Source organism: Aquarana catesbeiana, linkage group LG06 (genome assembly GCF_042186555.1).
Source record: "Aquarana catesbeiana isolate 2022-GZ linkage group LG06, ASM4218655v1, whole genome shotgun sequence".
NCBI classification, from domain to species: domain Eukaryota; kingdom Metazoa; phylum Chordata; class Amphibia; order Anura; family Ranidae; genus Aquarana; species Aquarana catesbeiana.
Genome location: NC_133329.1, coordinates 398638021 through 398659761, shown reverse-complemented (window position 1 = coordinate 398659761; position 21741 = coordinate 398638021). Strand labels below are relative to the sequence as shown.

Sequence of the window (21741 nt, the reverse complement as noted above, 5' to 3'; positions counted from 1 at the left end):
TGGATAATTGTAGAAGAGGAATGTGCAAGGAGGTGCCCTGAAAAAAGAGGAATGGGTAGGAGGGTATCATGCACCGGAAACCAACAAGAGATACAGGTGAGTGTGCTTAAATACCCCCCCCCCCAGACTCCTCCCATAAATTCAGGCCACCATACTGGCCTTTATATATATATATATATATATATATACAGTATCTCACAAAAGTAAGTACTCCCCTCACATTTTTGTTAAGAATTTTATTCTATCTTTTCATGTGACAACACTGAAGAAATGACACTTGTCTACAATGTAAAGTAGTGAGTGTACAGCTTGTATAACAGTGTAAATTTGCCGTCCCCTCAAAATAACTCAACACACAGCCATTAATGTCTAAACCGCTGGCAACAAAAGTGAGTACACCCCTAAGTGAAAATGTCCGAATTGGGCACAATTAGCCATTTTACCTCCCGGTGTCATGTGTCTCATTAGTATTACAAGGTCTCAGGTGTAAATGGGGAGCAGGTGTGTTAAATTTGGTGTTATCGCTCTCACTCTGTCATACTGGTCACTGGAAGTTCAACATGGCACCTCATGGCAAAGAACTCTCTGAGGATCTGAAAAAAGAGAATTTTTGCTCTACATAAAGATGGCCTAGGCTATAAGAAGATTGCCAAGACCCTGAAACTGAGCTGCAGCACGGTGGCCAAGACCATACAGTGGTTTAACAGGACAGGTTCCATTTAGAACAGACCTCGCCATGGTCCACCAAAGAAGTTGAGTGCACCTGCTCAGCATCATATCTAGAGGTTGTCTTTGGGAAATAGACATATGAGTGGTGCCAGCATTGCTGCAGAGGTTGAAGGGGTGGGGGGTCAGCCTGTCAGTGCTCAGACCATACGCCGCACACTGCATCAAATTGGTCTGCATGGTGGTCGTCCCAGAAGGAAGCCTCTTCTAAAGATAATGCACAAGAAAGCCCGCAAACAGTTTGCTGTAGACAAGTGGACTAAGGACATGGATTACTGGAACCATGTCCTGTGATCTGATGAGACCAAGATAAACTTATTTGGTTCAGATGGTGACAAGCGTGTGTGGCGTTAACCAGGTGAGGAGGACAAAGACAAGTGTGTCTTGTCTACAGTCAAGCATGGTGGTGGGAGTGTCATGGTCTGGGGCTGCATGAGTGCTGCTGACACTGGGGAGCTACAGATCATTGAGGGAACCATGAATGCCAACATGTACTGTGACATACTGAAGCAGAACATGATCCCCTCCCTTTGGAGACTGGGCTGCAGGGCAGTATTCTAACATGATAACGACCCCAAACACACCTCTAAGACAACCACTGCCTTGCTAAAAAAGCTGAAGGTAAAGGTGATGGACTGGCCAAGCATGTCTCCAGACCTAAACCCTATTGATCATCTGTGGGGCATCCTCAAACGGAAGGATGAGGAGCACAAGGTCTCTAACATCCACCAGCTCCGTGATGTCGTCATGGAGGAGGGGAAGAGGACTCCAGTGACAACCTGTGAAGCTCTGGTGATCTCCATGCCCAAGAGGGTTAAGGCAGTGCTGGAAAATAATGGTAGCCACACAAAATATTGAAACTTTGGGCCCAATTTGGACATTTTCACCTAGGGGTGTACTCACTTTTGTTGCCAGCGGTTTAGACATTAATGGCTGTGTGTTGAGTTATTTTGAGGGGACATCAAATTTACACTGTTATACAAGCTGTACACTCACTGCTTTACATTGTAGCAAAGTGTCATTTCTTCAGTGTTGTCACATGAAAATATATAATAAAATATTTACAAAAATGTGAGGGGTGTACTCACTTTTGTGAGATACTGTATATATATATATATATATATATATATATACCAAAAACGAAGGACACAATCTCCAAATGTAATGTCCTTCAATTCCAAAAGTGCAATTACATACACATGTAAAAAAATATATACATGTGTATGTAATTGCACTTTTGTAATTAAAGGACATTGCATTTGGAGATCGTATCCTTTGTTTTTGGTATTGATTCAAGGTGGATGAACAGGAGCCCACCATTGACAGTATCTGTTGTTTATTTGAAGACACGGAAGGTGACTCACCCTACATATATATATCCATAGTCCCCCGGAAGAAGTCCACATAAGGATTGTATTTATTATTTTAGTATTTCATTAGCGCCGCACTTTATGTGTGTGTGTATATATATATATATATATATATATATATATATATATATATATATATATATATATATATATATATATTGAACCTGATAATCCTGCTAGGAATGCACTTCTTGTCCTGCACTGACAATGCTCACTCACTCTATGGGCATAAAATAATAGTAGAGGTATAGGTAGAAACCTATTAGGCTAACATTCAAATTAGAAATATACTGTATATGTCATGTGTAGGAGCTGCTGAGTATTGTGGTCCACCTGTCACCCTGCCCAGCCCGGCATTCACCTCTCAGAGAACAGTCCATGCACTTTGTTTTTGTATTTTATTGAGCGGATTGAACTTAGATGGGGTAAGGTAAGTATGGGATGCCCATTAGAATTGGTAGCACTTGCTTGGGACAACTATATACAGTCCTGTATATACACTCCATTTCTCCTCCTGCACATCGCTTCCTCTCTCACCTTCAGGCACAGCTAGCACACACTGTGGTTGGGCCTGACACTGGCTCAGCCAGGCCTTAGCAATTGCCTTTTGTAGGCAGAGACCGCGGATCCCTATAGTGTAGCAAGTAATCGAAAGTTCCTGGTGCTAGCTGTCCTACATGCGGCTACTGAGCCAAGTAACCCATCTTCAGCCCCTGCCAGCCCTCCTGGCTGCAGCTACCCTTCTCCACTGCCCATGACACCACAGTCCACACCATCTCGGGCTGCATTCTCCCAGTCCTCAAAGGTGTGCCTCCCCAGTCCTCTCCTGCTGTGCACGTCACCGACCAGCCCTCCTGGCTGAGACCAGTTGTTCCTCTCCCTGCTGTCCTCTCTTGCTCCTGTCTGTGCCCCCTGTCCAGGACACCCCTGTGGTTTGTACGAGGGTCCCGTCTGCACCCGAGCCCAGGCCCAAGGTCACCCCCCCAGACTGGGGAGCTCCCTTAAAGGCCCCGACAGCCTAGCAGTCCATCTCCAGCATTTCCATCCAAACAACTCCTCCCCAGCTGGGCTGACCCTGGGTATTTAAAGCAGTGTTCCGTCCAAAAAGAAAAAAAATTAAAAGCCAGCAGCTACACATACTGCAGCTGTTGGCTTTTAACAATAGGACACTTACCTGTCCTGGAGTCCAGCAATGTCGGCACTGCAGCTGATATTTCCATCAGCTGTCGGGTGCTGCCGCCACCATTGCAGGTAAGGGTGCCCGGCAGTGTAGCCTTACGGCTTAACGCCGGGAATCTACCCTGCTCCCCTCTCCTACTGGCCTGGCGACAGGGAGAGGAGGAGGGATCCCCGCGGTGATGTCACGGGTCACGGCCCGGACTCCCGGAAGTGGGAACCGGATCAGTCGTGTGTTGCTTTGCTTGGCTGTCTATGGGTGGGGACACATACAGATGACATGCTTATTACCAATTATTCTGTATATATATATATATATATATATAAATATATATATATATATATATATATATATATATATATATATATATATATATATATATATATATATATATATAATTAAATAGCTATATTAGATCTTGATGTCTAATTTCATTGTCTGTTTCTGTTTTTATTTTTATGTACATTAGATTGCAAGCTCCTTAAAGGCGCGCAACATATAGAGTTTTTTTCATTACGCCTCTGTCACCAACTATCCTCTCTTCGAATACTATTACTTAAGTCGAATCATCTTTGATCTCAGTACTGTGGTAACCTTTGGTTACGTGGGTGATGAGAGAGATAGGTCTAATCATGTTATGTTTTTAATATGTATGCAACAATGTTGTTTCTTAATCATGTTTAAATAAAAAAATTATTTTTTTCTATCTAATTTGTACGGGTGTGCCTATAAAGTCCATGTTCTTGTATACAAATAACTTTCCAATCTATCTAAGACGTTGGCATACAAATTACTCTGCATCCACATTGCCATCATGTGGTGATACATAATACTTTCTAAGGAGGGAGTTATAACCTGCTGACAGAACATTAAAGGGTTAAAAAAACACAGTATTTAAGAGGCAACAGTTCTTGGAGTTCCTGATGGGAGGGGCCCCTTCTTGGGCAAACAGGTTCCTTAAAAAGTTAGTTTTAAGAATCAGACCTCACCCTCAGTGTCATTGCAACAGGAAAGAGTCCATCCATTGGGCACAACAAAGTGTTTCAGGCCGGTCTGATCCTGCAAAAAGTCAGGGAGAAAGGACACATTCTGCTATGCCCCAGCAGGTCATATGGCAAGTTTCCATGGCAGGCTGTTGCTTCCAACAGTCCTCTCACGCATAGAAATATGGGTCACTGCAGTCTCTTCCTACCACCACCTTCCTCCCTGTTGGAGACTGAGTGGCTCCTTGTAGGCCGTCCTGCCTTCACCATAAGCACCTGGTCTTTATGGATTGCTCTCCCCAGCCGCCATTCACGCCGAATGTCTCAAAGCGGGCCCAGGTCTCCTCACACTCTGGCACCTGCAATGATGTGCAAATATTCCCAGACCAAATCATCCTCCCACTCTCCCTGGGAGCTCTTGATGACGTCTATGGTCTCAAGAGGGACATAGGGATAGTCTAGACCCTACTCCAGAGCAACTTTGCCCTGTCTAGGCAGTTTCTTAGGCTTCCCTTTTCCTGGCAGGGTGCACACATTGTGGGACCTCCTGACCCACTGCCTGTATGCAGCTGCTCTGGTCTGGGTGGTGGAGAGTCTGTTCAGGAAAAGTTGTCTGCTGCTGATAGGGGCTCCTGCTATCCTGCTCAGATACATCTCCTCCCTTGGCAGTAAACCTCCAGGACCTGGGAACCTCCTGTGTCCCTTTCCTCCTCCGAGATGCTTCTGTGAGATGACCACTCCGCTAGCTTCTCCAGGGACCCAAACTCGGCTTGCAGTCTGGGGGAACCCTAATCTATGGCCCTGCCCTCACATTCCCCTTCTGGCTCACCTGAGGGCTTATTCCCCTCCAACACTGGCTCCTTCCAGAAAGAGTTAGCAAGGGGCACAAGGGCGACCGGCATTTCAGGGACATTATCTGTCTCCTGCATGGCAGTACTTGCAGACACCAGGTCCCCGACCAGGCCCCAGGCCACGACAGACTCCTCTTCTCTTATGTCACTTGTCTTAGCAGGGGAATCACCAGGCTCAGACTCTACTCGGTCTTTCGTTGATGATTCTGGGCCCTCTCTGGCCTTCCGAGATGTCCGCGGCTGCACGCGACACAGTCCTGAGTGCAGGTCCACATTGTAGTACTGTGGCTCCTGCTGGCTGGATTCAAGCCACATGAGCGGTTCGCCACAATGGCTGCATCACTTCCATGCACTGACCACGGCGGTCAGTATCCAGCATTCTGGACACAGCAGGCACAGACGCTCCATCCCATCAATTACCCTGAGGGCGATTCCCCAGCGATGCTCCATCCAGACACCAGTCTCCACCAGTGTCCGCTCCTGCAGGTCAGGCAACCAGGTCAGCGCTGGGTATGCACAAGCACCCTTCGCCATTTTGATCCTCCACCTCATGTTGTCTGCTAGCAGGGAACGCTGGGTCTCCTCTAGGGCGTGGCACCACCCCCTCACTTCCAGACAGGCTGGCGTCTGTTAAACTGATAGGCAGGCCCCTCCCCTGGCGTGGTGCGGTAACCCCTTGTTAGATGAACTGTAGACACTTCCAGGCACACTTTACTGTTTAAAGCAGGAGTTTGGAGCAAAAGTTCAGAATGTCCAGCATTAGCAGAACGCTGGACATATTTGTAATCCATGTATGGACATCCAGTAATAGCAGAACGCTGGACGTATTTGTAATCCATGGGTGCGGTTACCCGGCGTGGTTGTCACAGGTGACAGCACATAGTAAACAGTTCCTGGGTTGCAGGATTGGCACAAGTGTCCATCCCAGCACCGGTTGGGGCAACTGGGTAAGCAGGCAGCTATAAAGTTAACTTTGAAGGCAGCTCCCGCTGGTTGCTATGGACAATGGCACTTGTTACTGTAGTACTGAATAGCAGGCAGAGTACATAAATCCTTCCCCTTGGTTTAATTCTTCAACTGGTGGTAGAACAAAACACAGTTCCCCAGCTCGATTAACATCAGTTGCTAGGGGCAACGGCTGGCAGGTTACCCGTGAACAGGTGATCCCGGACGAGCCCCCAAATGTAGCGGTACCCCCGTAGGAGCTGCTAAATATTGTGGTCCACATGTCACCCTGCCCAGCCCAGCATTCACCTCTCAGACACTCAGAGACATAGAACCATGCACTTTGTTTTTTGTTTTATTGAGGGGATTGAACTTGGATGGGGTAAGGTCAGTAAGGGATGCCCATTAGGATTGGTAGAACTTGCTTGGCACAACTATATACAGTCCTGCATATACACTCTGTTTCTCCTCCTGCACATCGCTTCCTCTCTAATCTTCACGTCTTTCTCCTCCTGCACATCACTTCCTCTCTAATCTTCAGGCACAGCTAGCACAATGTGGTTAGGCCTGACACTGGCTCAGCCAGGCCTTAGCAACTGCGTTTTGCAGGCAGGGACTGCGGCCCCTATAGTGTAGCAAGTAATAGAAAGCTGTCCTACATGCGGCTGCTAAGCCAGTAACCCATCTTCCGGCCCTGCCAGCCCTCCTGGCTGCAGCTACCTTTCTCCACTGCCCATGACACCACAGTCCACACCGCTGGTTCTGCATTCTCCCAGTCCTCTCAGGCCTGTGAATGTCACTCACCAGCCTTTCCTCTCCCTGGAGACTTGCCAGTTAGTGCTCTCTCCTGCTGTCCTCTCTTGCTCCACCTGTGTCTCCTGTCCAGGACACCCCTGTGGTTTGTACGAGGGTCCCATCTGCACCCGAGCCCAGGCCCAAGGTCACCCCCTCAGACTGAGGAGCTCCCTCAAAGGCCCAGACAGCCTAGCACTCCAACTCCAGCTCTTCCACCTGAATAACTCCTCCCCTGCTGGGCTGACCCTGGGTATTTAAGGAGGCCTGCCCCTTGCCAATATAGGTTGGGGATTGGTCAGGGCTCCCTAAAGCACCCCAGTCAGCTCCACCTTTCCTCCTCTCTTTCCAGATCTTTCTAGCAAACTCTGGAAAGAAGAGGGAGGTCTTAGTGATGTTGCCTGTGAGTCACACGCTGCTACCCTGAGCCACTTTCAGCCCAGATCAGATCAAAACAAACAGGCCTGGCAGCCAGCCAGGCCTGCCTAAATTTACCTATCCTACAAAATCCTATCTCTAGCACCTACCTACCTAGAGGGTGCTATATGTATATAAAAAAATTGTGCAAAATTCATATATAACAAACGAACAAATGAATAAAATATTAAAGTGGTTGTAAACCCTTTACAACCACTTTAAACTACAGGCAAGCCTATAATTAGGCTTGCCTGTAGCTGCACTGGATATCATCTAAATCTGCACGGTTTAGGAGATATCCCTGTATTTGCATGTGCCCTCATCATGCGGCACATGCGCACTTAAGCCAACTGAAGCAATGGCACGTACGTGCCGTAGCTTCAATTATAATGCGCTGTTCGCGGCGGCTCCCACGCGCATGTGCGGGAGTGACATCATCGTGGCTTCGGCCAATCACAGCGCCGGAGCCGTGATACTCGGAAGCAAGCCCCGGGTGGCATGTCGGCGGCCTGAGGGGGAGACAAGGACGGCTGCGGGGGCTTCGTTCTCAGGTAAGTAATTCATAATGAGCTAGTATGCTACGCATACTAGCTCATTATGCCTTTATCTTGCAGGGTGTGTTTTAAATTTTTTTTTGCAGGAGGGTTTACTTCCTCTTTAAAAGAATGATGGCTGTGTCAATTGTTATGTAACATTTCACGCCAAGTTTACAATGTAATGATAGGATGGTATTCCACAATTTTGGTTAATAATGGATTAGTCTCTCTGGCACCAATCAACAAGAAAGCCACTGATGCGTTTCAGAAATAGATTTCTTTCTTCAGGGGTGTCTAGTATGCAAAATATCATCAATCTGGAACAAAGTGTACAATAAGTGAACACATATATAAATACATGTAACGTCATTGGTAACATTTAAATCTGTTATACAGGTGCATCTCATAAAATTAGAATATCATCAAAAATGTAATTTGTTTCAGTAATTCAATTCAAAAAAGTGAAACTCATATATTATACTGTATAGGTGTGTTACATGTATTTCTTTATTTTAATTTAGATGATTATGGCTTACAGCTAGTGAAAACCCAACATTCTGTTTTTCAGAAAATTAGAATATTACATAAGACCAATTAAAAAAAAAAAAAAAGGATTTTTAATACAGAAATGTTGGCTTACTGAAAAGTCTGTCCATGTACGGTATAGTATGCACTCAATACTTGGTCTGGGCTCCTTTTGCATGAATTCTGCATCCAGATTGATGATATTCTGCATACTAGACACCCCTAAAGAAAGAAAACTATTTCTGAAACGCGTCAGTGCTTTCTTGTTGATTGGTGCCAGAGAGACTAATGCATTATTAACCAAAATTGTGGAATACCATCCTATCATTACATTGTAATCGTGGTGTGAAACGTTACATAGCAATTGACACAGTCGTTATTCTTTTAATATTTTATCTATTGTTTTTGATAAATAAAGTTTGTACAATTTTTTTTTATGCACACTTTTGTAATTTCATGGTCTAAAAGGTCCCTTAGGGGTATTACACATGGTGCATGTATCACTCTATGGGCATAGGCAAAGGAAGTTACAAGAACACTAGAACACCAGCAAGATCAACAGATGTTTTTCTGTACTTGAGAAACCCAAAGAGAAACCCTAGAGTTCTTAGAACCCCTGGTAGAAAAAGGCAGGTCTAGGCTGATATATTGTCATTAGTCTGCTGCAGGCAGAGGGAAACATTTTCTTGGTCTCCTTTTCACCAAAGGTTGGAATACAACATTGAAACTTTGTAGCAAGCCATCTGTGTCAGACATTTGTGAACACAGCCAAGAACTTTACAGGCAACAGGATTTATATGATGCTGTCACCTCTGAGTGGTCATCTCAGTCCAGGAAGTGGAGGATGACCCTGGATAATGCCAGAACAAAGGTGGCTCCGTCCTTCTGGTGAGAAAAGCACATGAAGGCATTGTCATGGGGAATACAGTGATCTCTGTGAGAGATAAGAAATACCTGAAAGTGTTACCATCACTTGGCATTTGCAATGGGCTTTGCTAGGATTGTGAAAGACCTGGGCATCCTTTGGCACTTAAAAGAAGTGGAGTAGGTAGCAAACCTTCTAGATGTGTACTCATCTAGACCACCTTCCTTGCACCCACAAAAAATGCTTTTGAGTGCAGAGGTTAGGGGTGTTCAACGCACACAGTGCAGGGGCCAGGAGTTTGTAATGCACAGAGTTCGGGGGTCAGGAGCACATAATGCACAGGACTCAAGGGCAGGAGTGCATAATGCACAGAGTACAGGGGTCAGGAGTGCATAATGCACAGAGTGCAGGGGTCAGGAGCATTTAACGCACAGGATTCAAGGGCAGGAGTACATAATACACAGAGTGCAGGGGCCAGGAGTGCATAATGCACAGCGTGCAGGGGCCAGGAGTGTATAATGCACAGCGTGCAGGGGTCAGGAGTACATAATTAACAGAGTGTAGGGGTCAGGAGTACATAATTCACAGAGTTCAGGGGTCAGGAGTGCATAATGCACAGAGTGTAGGGGCCAGGAGTGCAATAATTCACAGATTGCAAGAGTCAGGTGTGTGTAACACACACAGTGCAGGGGCCATGAGTATGTAAAGTCCAGAGTGCAGGGGCCAGGGGTATGCAATGTACAGGCCAGTGTGTAATACATGAACTGAAGAGATCATATCTCCCCCCTAGTACACATCTCTTTCCCACCCAGTATACAACTTTCCCCCCTCCAGTACACATCTGTCCTCCTCGCCCCGGACACTTTACTTTCTTCCCCCTTTCCTCAGCGCACATTTCACCTCTAAAACACATCCCCCCAGTACACATCTCTCAACCCCAGGACACTCCGCTTTCTCCCCGCTCCCCCAGTGCATACGCTATCTCTTCCCCCTCCAACCCCCCAGTACACATCTCTCCCCCCATCCAACGCCCCCTTACCCCCATACACATAATTCCACAATACATTAGCGCATACCTGCACTACCCTATAGTCTCAGGTTTGCAGACCTCATATACTGCTGCAGTTCTGAGTGAGGAAAAGTACTTTCTTTGGCTGTGTCCTGAGTCTCCCAAGCCTGCCGAAGTATTTGAGGTCTGTTGGGTAGAAATTTAAAACATTGCTGGCGGTCGCAGCGTTGTGGGCTCAGGGCACCCCAAAAGAGATGCAAGGCACGTCCCCCGGGTGCCTGGTGATGTAATGACACCATTGGCATGCATGCAGCTAACTAACTAAAAAAATTCTATGTGATGCTAGGTCTGGATTCCAGAAATGGCTACATTTGCACACATTATCAGGGGAAAAGTCATGTTGACCAATGGACAACATCCACATTCGTAATTGCTTTGGAAAGGCAATGTCACTATGTTTAGAATAGATGAGTTCATCGATCTGCAATGGTAGACTACAAAGAAAATGAATAAGAATTAACTCTTGTGTTTCACAATTGCAAGTTACATCACAGATGCCTGGAAATCTGCTTGTTTATGCAAAGCCTGAGGCTGTGGAGCAATGTGTTTAAGCCTCGCTGAATTTCAGGTGTGGGAAATCTTGCATAGTTGCATTGGTCCAGCTTGGCTCAATGTAAATATGTAGGTGCCATACTTGTGGGGTGATTAAGTTGGTAATTAAACTCACTTTGTGCCCTGTCTGCATTAAATTAGCCTCAGAACCTGTGTAATTCATATGTATTCAGGTTTAACCCCTTCAGATCCACGCTATAGCCGAATGACGGCTACATCGCGGATCTGCTTTGCCGAGAGGCCGTCAATAGACATCCTCCCCTTTGCAGGTTTGCCACGCCCCCTGAAGGGCGTGCTGTGATCACCCGAGTCAATGAGACTCGGGTGATCCCAGATCGGAGTAAGGGGTCGATCCCGGCCCCTTACCACGTGATCAGCTGTCAGCCAATGACAGCTGATCATGTGATGTAAACAGAAGATCGGTAATCTTTTTTTTTTTCTCACGCTGACAGTGTGAGGAGAAAAAAAAAAGATCGCCGGCTTCTGTTGGAGGGACATCGGTCCCGAAGAGGAAGAGGCGAAGCCGCCTCATTTGTGCCCACCAGTACCGCCTGCCAGTGCCACAAATCAGTGCCCACCAGTGGTGCCAATCAGTGCCTCATCATTGCCACCTAGCAGTTCTGCCTATCAATGTCACCTACCAGTGCCCATCACTGCCACCTGCCAGTGCCACAAATCAGTGCCCACATTGCCACGAATCAGTGCCCACCAGTACATAAGTGCCAGCAATCAGTGCCACCTATCAATGCCCATGAGTGCCACGTATCAATGCACATCAGTGGTGTCAATCAGTGCCACCTAGCAGTGCTGCCTATCAGTGTCACCTACCAGTGCCGATCAGTGTCCATCACTGCCACCCATCAGTGCCCATCACTGCCCATCAGTGCCAGCTATCAATGCCACCTATTAGTGCCCTTCAGTGCCACCAATCAATGCCCTTCAGTGCCGCCCATCAGTGCCTATTAGTGCCCATCAGTGCCGCCTTATCAGTGCCCATCAGTGTCACCTTATCAGTGCCCAACAGTGCCCATCAGTGCAGCCTATCAGTGCCCATCAGTGCAGCCTATCAGTGCCCATCAGTGTAGCCTCATCAGCGTACATCAATGAAGGAGAAAAATTACCTATTTGCAAAATGTATTAACAAAATATAAAACGGTTTTGTATTATTTAAAAGAAAAAATTGATCTTTTTAACAAAAAATACAAAACCCAGAGGTGATCAAATACCACCAAAAGAAAGCTCTATTTGTGGGGAAAAAAATGATAAAAAATTTAATTTGGGTACAGTGTTGTATGACCGCGCAATTGTCATTCAAAGTGTGACAACTCTAAAAGTTGAAAATTGGTCTGGGCAGGAGGGGGGTTTAGGTGCCCAATAAGCAAGTGGTTAAAGGGATGAGGTGACAACCTTAGACCACGTGGAAGCTGAAAATCACTGTGGTAGGCACCGCTACTGCAGTAATCAGTGTTGCCTTCCAGTTCCTATGCCAAGCGGGTGCCCTGCTGCCTAGTGACCCAGGAGGTCACCATTCAAAAAACTCTTTGAATTTTGTCTACGGATGCAAAGCGTTCTCTGATTGGACAAGGTGGAGATCATGACACCAACTTTACCCCCACCAACACCTTGGGGTTGATTTACTAAAGCTGGAGCACACAGAATCTGGCGCAGCAGTGCATGGTAGCCAATCAGCTTCTAACTGCAGCTAGTTCAATTAAGCTTTGACAAAGATGGTACGTTCACACTGAGCGCGGGTTTGAGATCGTGCGAGTTGAACTGGCATGATTTCAAACCTGCGTTTCAGTGCGGGTTTGGGGGGGCGATTTGAAAGACATCTGAGCGGGTTCATGCACAGATGTCAGTTGAAATCACCTACCGAAGTCGCCAAAAGTAGTGCAGGAACTACTTTTGGAAATCGGTGCGGCACCGCAAGGTTGGTGTCGCACCGATTGGAGCAGTGTCGTAATAGGGTGCGATTTGGCATGTCGAATCGCGCCGATGTGAACGCGGGCTAAAAACCTGAAGGCTGATTGATTGCTATGCAGAAGTGCACCTGATTTTGAACGCTCCAACTTTAGTAAACAGACCCCCTTGTCCAATCAGAGAATGCTTTGTCTTCATAATGGGAAAGTTCCCCTAGAGGGTTTTTTTTTTTTAGCAGCGAGGTAAATAAATGGTAGATGAATTAGAAAAACGATTCTTTATTTAAAAATTATTGGCATACAATAATTTCATGATAGTTAAAATATGAGCTCTAAAGGGGGTATACCCAAAAGTGCAAATGTAGCAAACACAAAAATGTACATAACATTATATGACAAACATGTCTAAACTATGACAAAGACTGACGCGTTTCGACCCGTTTCATAGGGGTCTTCTTCAGAGGATAGGTTTGCTGCAAAGAGATTGCATTTAGCATATCAGATTGACTATATGTACACAAAATGGCCATCTCACATAGTTACCAGAGTACATGCGGTGAGGATCTCCCAACCATTTATTTACCTCGATGCTAAAAAATCCCCTCTGGGGGGAACTCCCATTATATATGATTTGGGGTGTGCAGCACATTATCTCTCCTTATATGTGTTTTTCCCATGCTATATGCTTTGTATTCATTGACAAAATGCAATGAGTTCTCTGAATGGTGACCTCCTGGGTCACTATGCAGCAGGGCAGCCGCTTGGCAAAGCATCCATTGATTGGTCAACTTCACCCCCCCACCAACACCTGGTCCAATCAGAGGATGTTTTGCATTCATTAAATAAAAAGGCAAAGTGTTCTTTGAATGGTGCCTGTGCCGAGCAGCAAGCAACCCAAGCTGGACCAAAGTGGCTATGCAAACACAGCCATACCTAGAATTCAGCTTTAACCCCAGCGAGGAATAAACACATTGCTCCACAGCCTCAGGCAGATTTCCCGGCATCTGCCATGTAACTTGCAGTTGTGAAACACAGGATATTAATTCCTATTCATTTTCTTTGTTGTCTAATATTGCAGGTCGATGAACTCATCTAACATGGTGACATTACCGAACTACGAATGTGGCTGTCCATTTGTCGGGAAGCATTCAATTTCCCCTGATGATGTCCGATGACTAATGCTATTGTTTCTGACTTTTAAAGGGCCTTTACTTACATGTTTCGTCATCTTTTCCTTCCTCAGTGTTTTGCCTTATTTACCAGTAAAAATGTTTGGAGTGAATTTGCATACCTCCCAACATTTCGAGATGGGAATGAGGAACACCTACTAGCAAACATATGTAGGCATAGGACACGCCCTCTGTCACGCCCCTTAAAGGGGACATAACAAATAAAAAGGTTAATAAAATCCACAAGTGCTTTTTTTTTTACCACTACTATTCCTTTACATTGGCTTTTAAAATTAACAAATGCAGCAATTTAGAATTTGGATGAAAGGTTTAGCACTGGGAAACACTTTTTGAAAGATAAAAAGTGCTTTTTTTATACAACTATATAGATCAGACCAAAATGAGGAACAAATGAGGAGGAAAGAGGGACAGAGGGACATTGCTCCAAATCAGGGACAGTCCCTCGAAATCAGGGACAGTTGGGAGCTATGAATTTTAAAGTGCAACTTCACATGAAATTTCCCTTTATACTCCCACTTTTTTAGTATCCCCTCCCACTTTCTCATACCTCACCTAGGAAAGGATGACATCATCTCGGGCCATCTATTATATTTAACTGTAAACTGATGAGTTGTAAACTATTTTAAAGTGGTTTTAAAGGAAAAATGTAAAAAAGACAAAAAAAACCCCCAAACATCTCCATGCTTACCTGAATTGAATAGAATTGCACAGAGCGGCCCTCCTCTTCCTCCTCTTCTCGGGTCCCCCACCGGTGCTCCTGGCTCCTCCTCTCTTGCTGGTGCCCCCAATAGGAAACCGAGTCCCATTGGGGCACTCGTGCGTGTTCGCTCCCGAGCCCTAGCCAATGCTCCCTCGTCGCTGGAGTTGATTGACAGGAGCGGGAGCCAATGATTCCCACTGCTATCAATCTGCTCAATGAGGAGGGAAACACTGGCGAGAGACGCTGCTCTCCTGCACGTCACTGGAATGGCTCGGGATCAGGTAAAAATAAGGGAGATGGGGGGGGGGATATGCAGCAGAAGTAAACTGCTGGGGGGAAAAAAAAAGCCTGCAAGACAATGGCATAATGTGCTAGTATGCATACTGCAGTATGAAATACTTACCTTACAACGAAGCCTTGCGCGGCGCCCGGTTACAGCTGAGCGGGCTGACATGTTCCCCCGGCTTTTCCTCCTGGTTCACGGGCTCCGGCACTGTGATTGGCCAGAGCCGCCATGACATCACTCCTGTACATGCGCGCAGGAGCCCTCAGTTCTGGCAAGCAGCTCTGAAGTTCCAGTGTTCTATCGAGAAATGCCCTCCATCGAAAAATGCCTCCGATGGGTCTGCACATGCGCAGTACGCAACGTCACTCCAGCTGATATGTTGATCAGCTGGCGGGACATCAATACGGCGCATCCGTAGATCGTCGGAGGCATTATCCGACGATCTGCTAAGCACCGAGGGTGAATGTAATAGTCAGATTCTGCCTCGCTATTGCGGGGCGGGTCGTGGGTGTGTTGAAGGGTGGGTTTTGTGTGTGTTTTAACCCGCCCTTAGACGCAGCCAAAACCCGCCCTTTAAGACGCTCAAGCCGTCGTGCAACAGACAGAAAACACGCCTTTTAATACAGCCAAACCCCCCGCAACAGTGAGGTAGAATGTGACAATTGCATTCTCTCTCGGCGCTTAGCAGATCGTTAGATACCGCCTCCGATGATCTGCGCATGCACCGTGTTCGCGTCACGCCAGCTGATCAACATATCAGCTGGAGTGGCGTTGCGTACTGCGCACGCGCAGACCCATCAGAGGCATTTTTTGAAGGAGGGCATTTTTCGATAGAACACCAGCACAATATGCCGGACCTTCAGAGCGCATGCGCCAATGACCTCAGCGGCTGCATGCATGGTGAATATCTCCTAAACTATACATGTTTAGGAGATATTCATCTCACCTACAGGTAAGACTCATTATAAGCCTACCTGTAGGTAAAAAAAAAAAATCACAAAGCGGGGTATACAACCACTGTAAGGTGAAAAAACCTTGAGGCTTTAGAACCACTTTAATGCCTAATGTACATTTTGGGGTATCATAAAAAATGTGCTGAATTAATGAAACATTGGCCAGTATCCTTCGAGACAAACACCTTCACTTTGAAAAGGTTTGGAAACCCTGGATTAGATACCTCCAATATCCTTGATGGGTGGGGTGGCAAGGGGGGGTGTCGGCAGTCTGGGATGTGGTGATCGGCTATAAATCTTCTCTCTTCTCTTCTTTCCTTTTCCTCTAGCCAACTCTTTATTTCTTTCTTATAGCTTTCGTACTAACTCCTCATGAACGCTTTGGTGTAGGCTTCAGGGCCTCCTGAGGCCTAGCCTAAGTATGGAAGCATGGTGATCATCTGTCTGGCGCCAGAAATTTAATTAAGTCTTACAGAATCTATTTATATTTTTTTTCAAGAACATTAAATACGCATAGTAGTTCTGCATTACCGCATGTGCAAGTATAACCTCTACAATACACCTAATACACCTCACTAATCAATCTGTGACTGCTGCCCCTCTCTGCCAATCCCTTCACTGGCTTCCCCTACCCCACCGTGTAAAATTCAAAATGCTAACCATAACCTACAAGGCCATCCACAACATCACCCCCATCTACATCACCAACCTCATCTGCAAATATCGCCCAAATCGTCCCCTCTGCTCCTCCAAGGACCTCCTGCTCCCTTGTTACCTCCTCTCATGCTCATCTTCAGAACTTCTCCAGAGCCTTTCCCATCCTCTGGAACTCCCTGCCCCGGTGTGTCCGATTAGCCCCTAACCTGTCCACCTTTAGGAAAACTCATTTATTCAGGGAAGCCTATCCCACACCCACCTAACAACTGTCCCCGAGCCCCTCCCCCCCATCAAATCATTCCCCTCATCTATTACCTTTTGTACCATCACCCCCTCCCTTTAGAATGTAAGCTCTATGAGCTGGGCCCTCCTGTCCCTTCTGTATTGAACTGTACTGTAATTGTGTTGTCCCCCCCTCTACATTGTAAAGCGTTGCGTAAACTGTTGGCGCTATATAAATCGTGAATAATAATAATAATACAATACCTACAGTATGTGGATGAGCCCAACCACTGCTCTCTGTGCCTTCTGTACATCTTCATTCTACCCCTCAGGGTGGAGTTTGGTTGAGGATTGGCACTTTAATATTGCCTAGTTGTGGTATGATCACAATAAGATGGGACTCAAAACTGCTGTCTTGCCTTGGGCCCCATTTTGTTTTAATCTGTCTGTGTTGAATATCAGCCCCCCCCCCCCCCCCCCACATACTGCACACTGTATTTCCTTTTGTCGGCTCCTACGTCACTACAGGACATATGAACCAACCGGAGCAACCAAAGCATGCCGTAACACCAAGTGGATCCGGTATTTGACCTTCTCATGTTCTTACCCATTTACTCAGGCTTGGAAAAGCACGCCTTATTTTTTTTTACTTTCCAAAGTACACCACCCTCACGTGACCCTCAGTAAAGCCTCTTCCACTAGTAAAGCCAAGTAGTCCCCAACTGCATTCCATACCCTCCCCTGTCTGGTCTTGTTGTCACCCCCTTTGTGTGACATCATCACACCTCTGAAGCAACCGAATCCCTTCTGGAGCTTGTTCCAATGCAGAGTCGATGGCAAATGTCCACTTCACCAATGAGGGGTATGGGCACCCAAGGAAGGACCCTCTTCGTTTCCAGGCCAGAAGAAAGAAGACCTGATATCTCACATCACCACAAATCCAGGTAATGAAATTGGGGCTTTAGGTAGATTTTTGAAAGCTTTTGGATTAGTTGAAGAGAAACAGGGCTTTTTTTTTTTTTTCTTTGCAGAAGATCAGCTATTATGGAATCTAAAAAAGCTCAGATTATCGGAAGAAATGATTCACTTTCACTGAGGAGGCTCATATTCCTAGTCAGTAGCAGTGATTCAGATGTCATACCGGATTGATTCTTCTATATAGAGAGTAGAGTGAAAGTTGCTAATTTTAGAGTTTGATGTTCCTCAATTCCGCAAAAACATTTTTAAATAGAGAAGGGTTAGAAGTTCTGCCCGGTCAGAGAGCCTTCCCTTCACTTCCTGTTCCTGCAGGAGATATTGATAACACAATCATGTAAAATCTGATTCCTGTGCAGTTCTTGGCTGTGTTCACAGATATCACAGATATATGTTCACAGATATCTGACATAGATCAGCTTCCTGATCAGCTACATCGCTCCTAAAGCGTCTCGAAGAAACTGCTAGCAGGACTTTTTTTTTTTCTTCCTTCCAGCGCAGCGCTCCAGTGTGAAAACCCTCGGGCTTTCACATTGGAGTGACAGGAGAGGCGCTTTACAGGCGCTATTTTTAGCGCTATAGCGCCTGTAAAGCGCCACAGTGTGAAAGGGGTCTAAGAGCGGTAAGAATGTTTTAAACTCCCTTCCACAATCAGGGTTGTCAGCAGAAAGTGTTGATGGACTGAACAGGTATACAAAGGAAAAAGGTTGGGACTTTAAATGAGGTGTAGGACGTGTGAGTCCAATGCCTCCAATTCCCTGATATGCGAGACAAAAAAAAGAGGGGGTTTGGGCTTTTAAACGAAGCATGTCCCTGGACGCAAAGACGCACTGTGGGTCTGTAAAGTGTTTTTATTAACATATACTAACACAGATAAAATAAGACCTTAATGCAGGTAAAATGAGTAAGGCTGTAACAGATACAGTACAGTGGAACCTCGGATTGCGAGTAATGCGGTTAACGAGCGTTTCGCAATACGAGCACTGTATTTTTAAAAATCGTAACTCAGTTTGCGAGTGTTGTCTCACAACATGAGCACGATTCAGGCCAAAGCAGTGTGCAGTACCGCTATTGACCTGAGGTGGGGGGGGCGCCGGAGCCCAGCATAGCCGAACGTCACGTTCAGAAATGCACAGAAAGGCCCGAGTACAGCACGTCTGATCTCGGCAAATCTCGGGTAGGAAGTCTTTCCGAGGTTTGCCGAGGTCCGCCAAAGTGTCCTCAGGCCTTTTCGGCCTTTTCCGAGGCTCTCCGGCGCCCCCCCCCGGCCTCTGGCCACATGCAGTATTGCATCCCATTGAAGTCAATGCGGAACGAATTATTTTCGTTTTCATTGTCTTCAATGGGAAAACTCGCTTTGATATGCGTGTACTTTGGATTACGAGCATACTCCTGGAATGGATTATGCTCGTAATCCGTGGTTCCACTGTACTTACCGCCTTATTAAATTAATACATAATTTCCTATTTTCTAAAACCATATATAGGGTCAGTCCAAAGCATATACACATCTACAAATATATTAACTACATATACACAAACAAAAACTAACCAACACACAAAAAAACAAACAAAACAAAAAAAACAAAACAAAAGAAAAAGGCTCTCCGGCGCCCCCCCCCCCGCCTCTGGCCGCATGCGGTATTGCATCCCATTAAAGTCAATGCGGAACAAATTATTTTAGTTTCCATTGACTTCAATGGGAAAACTCGCTTTGATATGCGAGTACTTTGGATTACGAGCATACTCCTGGAACGGAGTATGCTCGTAATCCGAGGTTCCACTGTATGTACACATAGTAACATAACACGGAGGTGCAAATGGTAACATGCCCACTATCAACATCCATGTTGCACATGGTATAGCACAAAACATAATTGTCAGAATGTAGCATAGTCAGGCATAGTTGGTAAAAAATATATAAATATAATTGTATATGATGATGTAGCTGTGGCATCAGAGAAATCTCGACGCATTTCGTGGATGTGTCCACTCATCAGTATGTGACAGGAATATCTATGGAGTATATATATATAGATATAATGAACATCAGTCTGACTGAAAAAAGGGAAGTATGAGGAAGGCAGATAAAATGAGTAAACCTCATCTACCAATACTTACAAAAATGGAGAGTGGATGTGGCATGTGGTGACAGACACAAGGTGGACTGAGAATATAAAATCTCATGGGAGCTGAAGCAGAAATATACAAAGGCTTAGCATCAGGTGGTGTTAAAAGGTAAGGTGTGTCAGGGAATGTATTCCCCACGTGAAGAGAAGTGATGGAGTATAATCCCGCGTACACACGATTGGAATTTCCGTCAGAAAAAACTTGGATGGTTTTTCCGACGGAATTCCGCTCAAGCTTGCCTTGCATACACACGGTCACACAAAAGTTCTCTGAACTTACGACCATCAAGAACGCGGTGACGTACAACACTACGACGAGCCGAGAAAATGAAGTTCAATGCTTCCAAGCATGCTCCGAATTTTTGCACGTCCGAATTGCATACAGATGAACGCATTTTCGGATAGGAACTTTTCCCGACCGAAAAATAGAGAACATTCAGTCCATCGGTCTTCTGCTGGAATTCCGCCAGCAAAAGACCGATGGAGCATATACACGGTCACATTTTCCGACAAAAAGCTCTCATCGGAGTTTTGCTGGCGGCATTTCCGATCGTGTGTACGCGGCATAACTCATCAGCAAGGACCTATGGGAACAAATTATAAATTTATGGGTAAGTATATCATTGATAAATATGAGTATAAACAGTGTTGATCCCAGTATAGGTCCTGGAAAGAGGTGAAAGAACTAAAAAAGATGGTAGTGAACCCATGTGAAATAAGTACTGAAATAAGTACTGAGCAGGGGCTGACTGACAACTCATGGGGCCCCCGGGCAATAGGAGATTATGGAGCCCCCAGGCAATAGGAGATTATGGGGCCCCCAGGCAATAGGAGATTATGGGGCCCCCGGGCAATAGGAGATAATGGGGCCCTCGGGCAATAGGAGATTATGGAGCCCCCAGGCAATAGGAGATTATGGGGCCCCCAGGCAATAGGAGATTGTGGGGCCCCCAGGCAATAGATTATGGGTCCACACAGTATACACGCACACACACACACACACATACAGTATACACACACAGACACACAATATACACACACAATATACACACACAGAATACACATACACACACTGAAAAGGTACCGGAGAGGCGGGGCAGCTATAATCTTGGGATTTTTTTAAAAAACACAGATTTTTACATACTGTCCCTGGTTTTATTGAGGCTGGCAACCCTGATGGGGCCCCTTAGTGGCATGGGGCCCTCGGGCAGTGCCCGAGTGCCCGAATGGTCAGTCCGCCCCTGGTACTGAGATAACCTAGGTGTAAACCTAAAAGGTTAGGTGTGCTCATAAAACAGGAGAAAAAGATAGCGATCGAATAGGAAGGAACTGACCACCAGAGTAGATACCACAAACCAAGGTAAGCCTACCATGATGCTGCCTAAAAGCCACACCAGCAAACAGAAAATCCAACTGGTGTGTGAAGCCCCGGAGGTAGCAGGCCAAGGTGAAGTCTCGCTCACCCTGGGGGGGGGGTATATATACTGCCAACGTCATGCTAGCCTGTGTAGAGGGGGAGGCGCCAGCACCCGAGTGGAGTAACCACTCAGCAGTTGGCGCCAAAAAGACCCCCTTCGTGAGAATCGCTGGTGGATCATCACAAAGCGTCGGCGTGATGGCGTCCACACTGACGTCATGCGCACGGCGCCGGAGGCGGGACGTCGATGCACAGCGGGACGTCCGCCCGATCACCTTGCAGAGGCAAGAGGGGAGGGGGAGGACCACGGTGTGCGTCGCAGCTCCCGGGACATAAGGAAACACAGTAAACACCACATGACCGGCCAATCAACACGAAAACACAACACTGTCCAGAATGTAAAAAGGGAATGAGCTGTGAACAGCCATGTATGTGGTGGTGTAAAAAGCACTCGAGAGTGCCAGAATGTTGCTAGTAAGTGATCCT

At 46.2% G+C, this 21741-nt stretch overlaps 1 protein-coding gene across 1 annotated transcript in view; it reads right to left on the bottom strand.

The window, feature by feature from the left end:
• The window catches only part of LOC141147230 (C-X-C chemokine receptor type 2-like), a 46479-nt gene that overhangs the window by 3943 nt on the left and 20795 nt on the right, over positions 1-21741 (bottom strand). The window lies entirely within an intron of this gene.